The sequence below is a fragment of the Amphiprion ocellaris genome, chromosome 21 (assembly GCF_022539595.1).
Source record: "Amphiprion ocellaris isolate individual 3 ecotype Okinawa chromosome 21, ASM2253959v1, whole genome shotgun sequence".
Classification (NCBI taxonomy): Eukaryota; Metazoa; Chordata; class Actinopteri; family Pomacentridae; genus Amphiprion; species Amphiprion ocellaris.
In genome coordinates this window covers 17866621-17872701 of record NC_072786.1, presented here as the reverse complement: position 1 = coordinate 17872701, position 6081 = coordinate 17866621, and the positions used below count along the sequence as shown (strand labels likewise).

The 6081-nt window shown below is 36.5% G+C and overlaps 1 long non-coding RNA gene across 1 annotated transcript; it reads right to left on the bottom strand.

Moving 5' to 3' along the window:
• Positions 1-1490: 1490 nt before the first annotated feature.
• On the bottom strand, positions 1491-5301 carry LOC129347915 (uncharacterized). The gene is made up of 2 exons (XR_008600256.1): positions 4080-5301; positions 1491-3835 (listed from the first exon to the last, which is right to left on the bottom strand). It is a non-coding gene; the product is annotated as an uncharacterized LOC129347915 (long non-coding RNA).
• Positions 5302-6081: the final 780 nt, after the last annotated feature.

Genomic DNA, 6081 nt, shown 5'->3' with positions numbered 1-6081 from the left:
AGTGTATGAAATGTAACTAAATCTATCTACACTTAATTCTACCTAAATGTGTTCTCTCTCTGACTTCTTTCCAAATGGCAAATGTACTAGCTTAATCTCCTCTCAAAAACCCACAGTTTGAGGAGTGAATCAGACCCCTTTTAAGACATGGACAGATTGAAATGTCCAACCCCTTCATAATTCCCACGAAGCACCGCCATATACAGTCTATGAGCACCGCAACACACGCTGTGACATAACAAGGCCTCGCTCTCGGTAGTCATGTGATTGTTGGGTATGTCGAAGCAGGGATCGAAACATTGTCTCGGAACACTTCCGCTTCAAAAGACACTGTGTTGAGCAAACTGGCTCGAGTGTAACATCACTAATTTCAGCTCTGTACACCACCACAATTCAGACGTACTTTAAGTGCAGACTTTCAGCTTTAATTTGAGGGTATTAACATCCAAATCAGGTGAACAGTGTAAAAATTTCAACACATTTTATATGTGCCCTCCACATTTTTAAGGGACCAAAAGTCATTGAACAATTGGCTGCTCCACTGTTCCATAGTAATGATGGGAATTCTGGTATTCCAGTTTAACTAGTGATCAGGTTAACTGACAATGCTTGAGTTTGGCAAAGCTGGAAAGATATTCACAGATTCAGACTTTTGGCATCAATAACTCAATTAGATAAACATTGTCAAAACATAAACAATGCCTCTTTCAAGTTGTTGTAAGGTAGACAATGTGCTACAACTTGTAGCTCTTTTAAAAACTTTTTAAAGAGTTTTGAGTTTTGATCACCATGTGAAACTGAGGTTTTTAACTTGGTAACGTAGTGAGAAGTCAAGAGCTTAAGTGAACTAGGGTCAAATGTTCATTGTAAGGGTCAACGAGCTCTAAATAGACTATGGGGATTTTTGTATGTCTGTGCACATTGTGCAAAAGGATGCACAATGGGATGTCAGTGATAGACGCTGACATCAGCTTCTCCATTTCACGATCAGGGGCCTTCTCTGAGTTGCAGAAAGGAGACATTGGGTGGACTGGCTAAAGAATCCAAAACAGATAGTTTTAGTTCCTCAAAGACATGGAGAGGTCATGTGATCGATGAGGTGGAAGAATGCACGAGTTAGGAGGAGGGAGAGCATGAGGTCATTGCTCGTGTAAATTAAGTACGCTGTTATTGCATATGTAAAACATGAAGAGGGTTCAGCGTATGGTATAAAATACACCTGATAAAGACGTAAGTTGGGAGTTGTTGCGTGGCAGCTACTCGGGAAAAGTCAGGTAACAAAGCTCTGATCGGAGAGGATTTTTACCATGCAGTTCTGGAGGGGCGATTCAACATGATCTGCAAAGAAATAATTGTTCCACTGGAAAAATGGACTGAAGGACTGCTCTTTCTGCACTGGTTGAGAATTGCAGAGGACTGTCATCTAAAAATAACACTGACTGAGAGAAAATTACTGAACTCCGCTGTTCAACGAGAAACAACACCATAGATGATTATAACAAAGTTTTTACTGGCCCAAATGACAGAAAGGAATACAAGCAGATCATAATCTGGACTGAACCCGCACCACTTCCCTCTGAGCCGGTGAGCCTCGGAGGCTCGTCAGTCTTTAGGTCAGCAGCCGGTTGTGGCCAAGCCGACTGCTCTCCCCCTCCAAATTATGTATCTGGGTGATTATTACTTTTCTTATATAAAAGCATAGTTCCATTACATGAGTTGTGTTAATCAATTGGAAGAATATTAATTTTTATGTTTTGAATCTGACTCATTGAGTTTTGTGATTTATGAGCTAATGCTGCACCCATGCTGAAATATTATAATAAACATTTATCCTGCAATTAAAGCTAACAGATTGGAAATTCAATTTATCCCTTTTACAGTGATTAATTATATATATTTTCTCTGGTGGTAAAATGTCAGGTTAATGTGTGCATTACAGCTAAAAAGGTTCTGAAAGGTTACTTAAGTCATTGGGGCCGTGGGTGGCCTTTTTAAAAACTTATCCCTGGGGTTATTCAAATCCAAACCTCTAAACTTTAACCTAGCAACTTGCCAAGTGTAAAATCCACTTAGAGGAAAGCTGCCATTAATAGACATGACTGGTAAATTAATTTAACCATTCAAAAGTGGCTACTCAGTTAGGTTAATTATCAGAGGAAGCGAGATAGGCGTCTGGATGAAGGCAGTCAGAATCTAGGCAAATTTCCTTGCCGCCAGCTTAAATGTTCCTCGGATCCCACCTGGGTTAGACCCCTCTGGGCTGCAGGAACCTATCTAGACCCATTAGATGGAGAGCTAGTACAGTGATTCTCTGATGATTAATTAAATTAATTTAGGAGATAATTGCCCATAGGATGAGACAACAAGAAGTTCTGGTAATGCAACTGACAATGAAACTGCCATGTTAAAAAAACCGAAATGTTTATAGATGAGCCTTGCCAGCATTCAGACTTGTTGAATTGTCATGTTTGCCACATGTCACAAGTTAAAGAAAACAAAGGTTTAAAAAAAAAAGGGCTGCAACTATTTTTTTCACAGTTGAATATTCTGTTGATTAGAATAGTTGAAAAACTGTTTATAACTTAGCCTATTTGATCAGATAAATGACTGAAAAATGTGACATGATCTGTCTCTTCCAAAGCTTTACGTTATGTCCTCAAATTCTTTGTTTTCTTATTGCACTGAGATCTTCAGTGAGGAATGATTTTTAAGTAATGTTCTTAAAAATGTCACAAACTAATTAGTCAAACTAGTTGCCATTACTAAAATTGTCATTGATTAAAAGCCTAGTCAGTTACTAGCCTATTTTTTGCCATGTCAACTTTGCATAAATTTTTTTTCTGTACTGCAGGCAACAGAGTCTAATGTTGCGCTTTGCATAGATTTACAAAAAAGTAAATGATTCGAAGGTATAATCATTGTATTTACTGGTTTTGCCTAATGATATTAGAAAATGCTGATGTTACGTCTAGTAGTTTTTATACCTCTGCGGATGCCACAGCAACAACTTTTATTTATTGGAAAGGTTAGCGTACTTATGCTTACCCTCTGTGATACATTTCACGCTCTATTTTATAATTCAGCTGGTTATATGTTACCTGACAGGGTATGTTTTTTTTAATTGAAATATAGGCCTGGACATTAAGCGACAACCCATTGTGTGAGTGCTTTTACTTTTGATACTTAAAGTAAATTTTAAAAAGTAAGTACTTATTTACTGTTACTTAAGTGGGATTGTTAATGTAGTATTTCTGTTTTTACTGAAGTACATATTTTGCTGGTTATCTGTACTTTTACACTGTTGTAATCTTCTTGTAATCTCCTTCATCCAAAATATTTTAAACATACAAATACAGCAGTACCAGTAATCTAAAACATTACGGGAATACAAAATTTTACTAAACTAAACATCATTTTACATTTCATACAGAAGTACATTTTCTGACAATCTACACATTTTTTGACAGTCAAGTTGGAGTATAGAACTTTTAAAGGAGTATATTCACAAAGTGGTCTAAATACATTTTCCAGCACTGTTCAAATTGCTCCTCGTGGTTGTGCTAACTTTTCATGGTAGCTTGCCATGTGTGAATATGTTAACACATTAAACGCTGCCATGTATAGACAGCCACTTTACATGTTTTCCTCTGAAAGCTCTGAAATGGTGTCATCCTGTTCACTTTCCTCTTCACAATGCTCTTTGTCGTCCTCCAACACGAGGAAAGATGAGTCCATGTCAAAACATGCATAGGTGCTAGCGACAGGGCTCAATTTCTCCAGAAGAATGTGGTGCTTGTGCAGAGAAGACAGTAGTGCAGTCCCCTGTATCCCTCTTCTGCAGTTGTAGATGAGGCAAAAGTAAAAAGTCATGAAAAGTTTATTAACAATATTAATACTACTAACATCAATAATAATAATTAAAAAGGTAACACTGAAGCTTGAAACGTAGTTTGAATACACAATTCTGAGAACGTACATTTTTCTGAAAACATCACAGCTGATTAAAGGTTGTTAAATTTCATAGAAAATAATTTACACACAGTTTTTGTGAAGTCCAGTTTGCCCTATGCCATTCTTACATATTGGTAATGCTGAGCCATCTCCTTCACGTCTGACGACCATGACTTGATCCAACAGTCGCCTCTTCAAGCGGAAGCAAACAACTACTTTAAAAGAACAGATGAGAAAAAAAACATCAAATTATTTTTGAACATTGCAGTTTTATTCAGTTGCTAACAAACATTGGTCAAAACTGAAGTCAAATGTTCAAAACGCTTAATGCGGCCTGCATTTTCATCATGCATCTCAGCTAAACAGTTAATCTCATCCCCAAAATTGTTTCTCACCAACACAACACTTAATACATGTCTCAAAAAAAGCTCATTCAACCACAACACTAACAAATAGTCTCACTTTGGAAACAAACACTGTCACTCTTAGCACACTGAACTACAAAATACCAACAACAGAGAGCATTACATAAAATAAATTTTAATCTTTAAAGTTTGAAAGATTTCTTTTTAGATAAATCAGTATTTTAACATAAAATAAGATCTTTGCACCTCGAGTGTTCTAAATTATTGTAATATTGTTGTGATATTGTAATATTATTGTAATATACTGCAACAAGAATGAATCAGGAATGCAGCAATTTACTTCAAGAACATTTACGTATTTTCTCTGTGCATAGGTACTTTGGGCCCTTCCAAAAAATAAAAAGTTTACTGTAAACAAAAAAAAACTGCAGAGTCTCAGAATTCAGGGGCAGAATAGAAATCAAGAGATAAAGCTCAAAAACCAACAACACATCTATACTGTAACATTCACACCCTGTCGTCTGCATTTGGCCACATGTTTCCATCCATGTCACATGTTTATGTCTTCCCTGGCGATGCACTGTGGGTAGAACCTTTTTGAGTGTGAAAGTAAGCCGGTACGGTCCGGAACGGCGTTCCGGTAAGAGTTTAGGTCCCGGAACGGCGTGGTACGGAGATCACGGGAGATGAGCTGCCAGCTCAAACAGTGAACCGGCCGCGGATCCCGCGACCCGTGCGAATCGTACTCGTGAACACAAAAAAATGATGCTAAAGCAAGAAGCCTAAAACATTAAGCACTTTATTTCCTACGTAAATTTCAAACACGAGATTATTTTTGCTTGCAACCGTAGGATAATAAGCCATGACAAAGCGTTCATTCTCCGTGGGCGTCTGTCTCGCTCACACACGTTTACATTGTTGCATTGTTGCACTACAAATAAAAGCCTGTTTACATAACTGACTAGACTTTTTAAATCAATAAATGTATTTGATGAATTAAAATTATAATATGTATATATATATATATGTATATATATATATATATATATATATATATATATATATGTATATATATATATATATATATATATATATATATGTATATATATATATATATATATATATATATATATATATATATATATATATATATATATATATATATATATATCATGATTTTTCAATTTATCTATAGTACCAGCAAAAAAAAAAAATCTACTTTCACCCCTGCCCCTGACAGGCTATATATATTTCCACACCCAACATTCATTGCATCCAGCAAGGAGAGCTGGTTGTGTGGATAGTGATCATAAACTTTACAACCTCCATGCTGAAAAAAATTCTTCAATAGGGTTCAAGAAGGGCAAGTATGGAGGTAAAAACAGCACAGACATCTTAATATGTGCAGTGAACCATGCAATCACTGCAGCAGAGTGGTGGAATGCCACATTGTCCCACACAACAGCAAATGTATCATTTCTTGCCCTTTGACCAATCTCCCCTGCTGGCACAAGTTGAATATGGAGGTCATCTAAAAAAAGAAATGAGTATCTCTGTGTTATATGGGCCAATGAGAGGTTTATGTAAATGCAAACCATTGTCGTGCGTGTTCGTTACTTGCTATTGAGGAATCACTCAGAATCAATGAAGACTCAAAAACAAATATTCATTTAAGAATATTTAGTAGCATTCAATGATCAGAATGTATGCATACAGATTCCCGCTTGATCTAGCTAACAGCAATTGTCTAGTCTACAGAGAATTT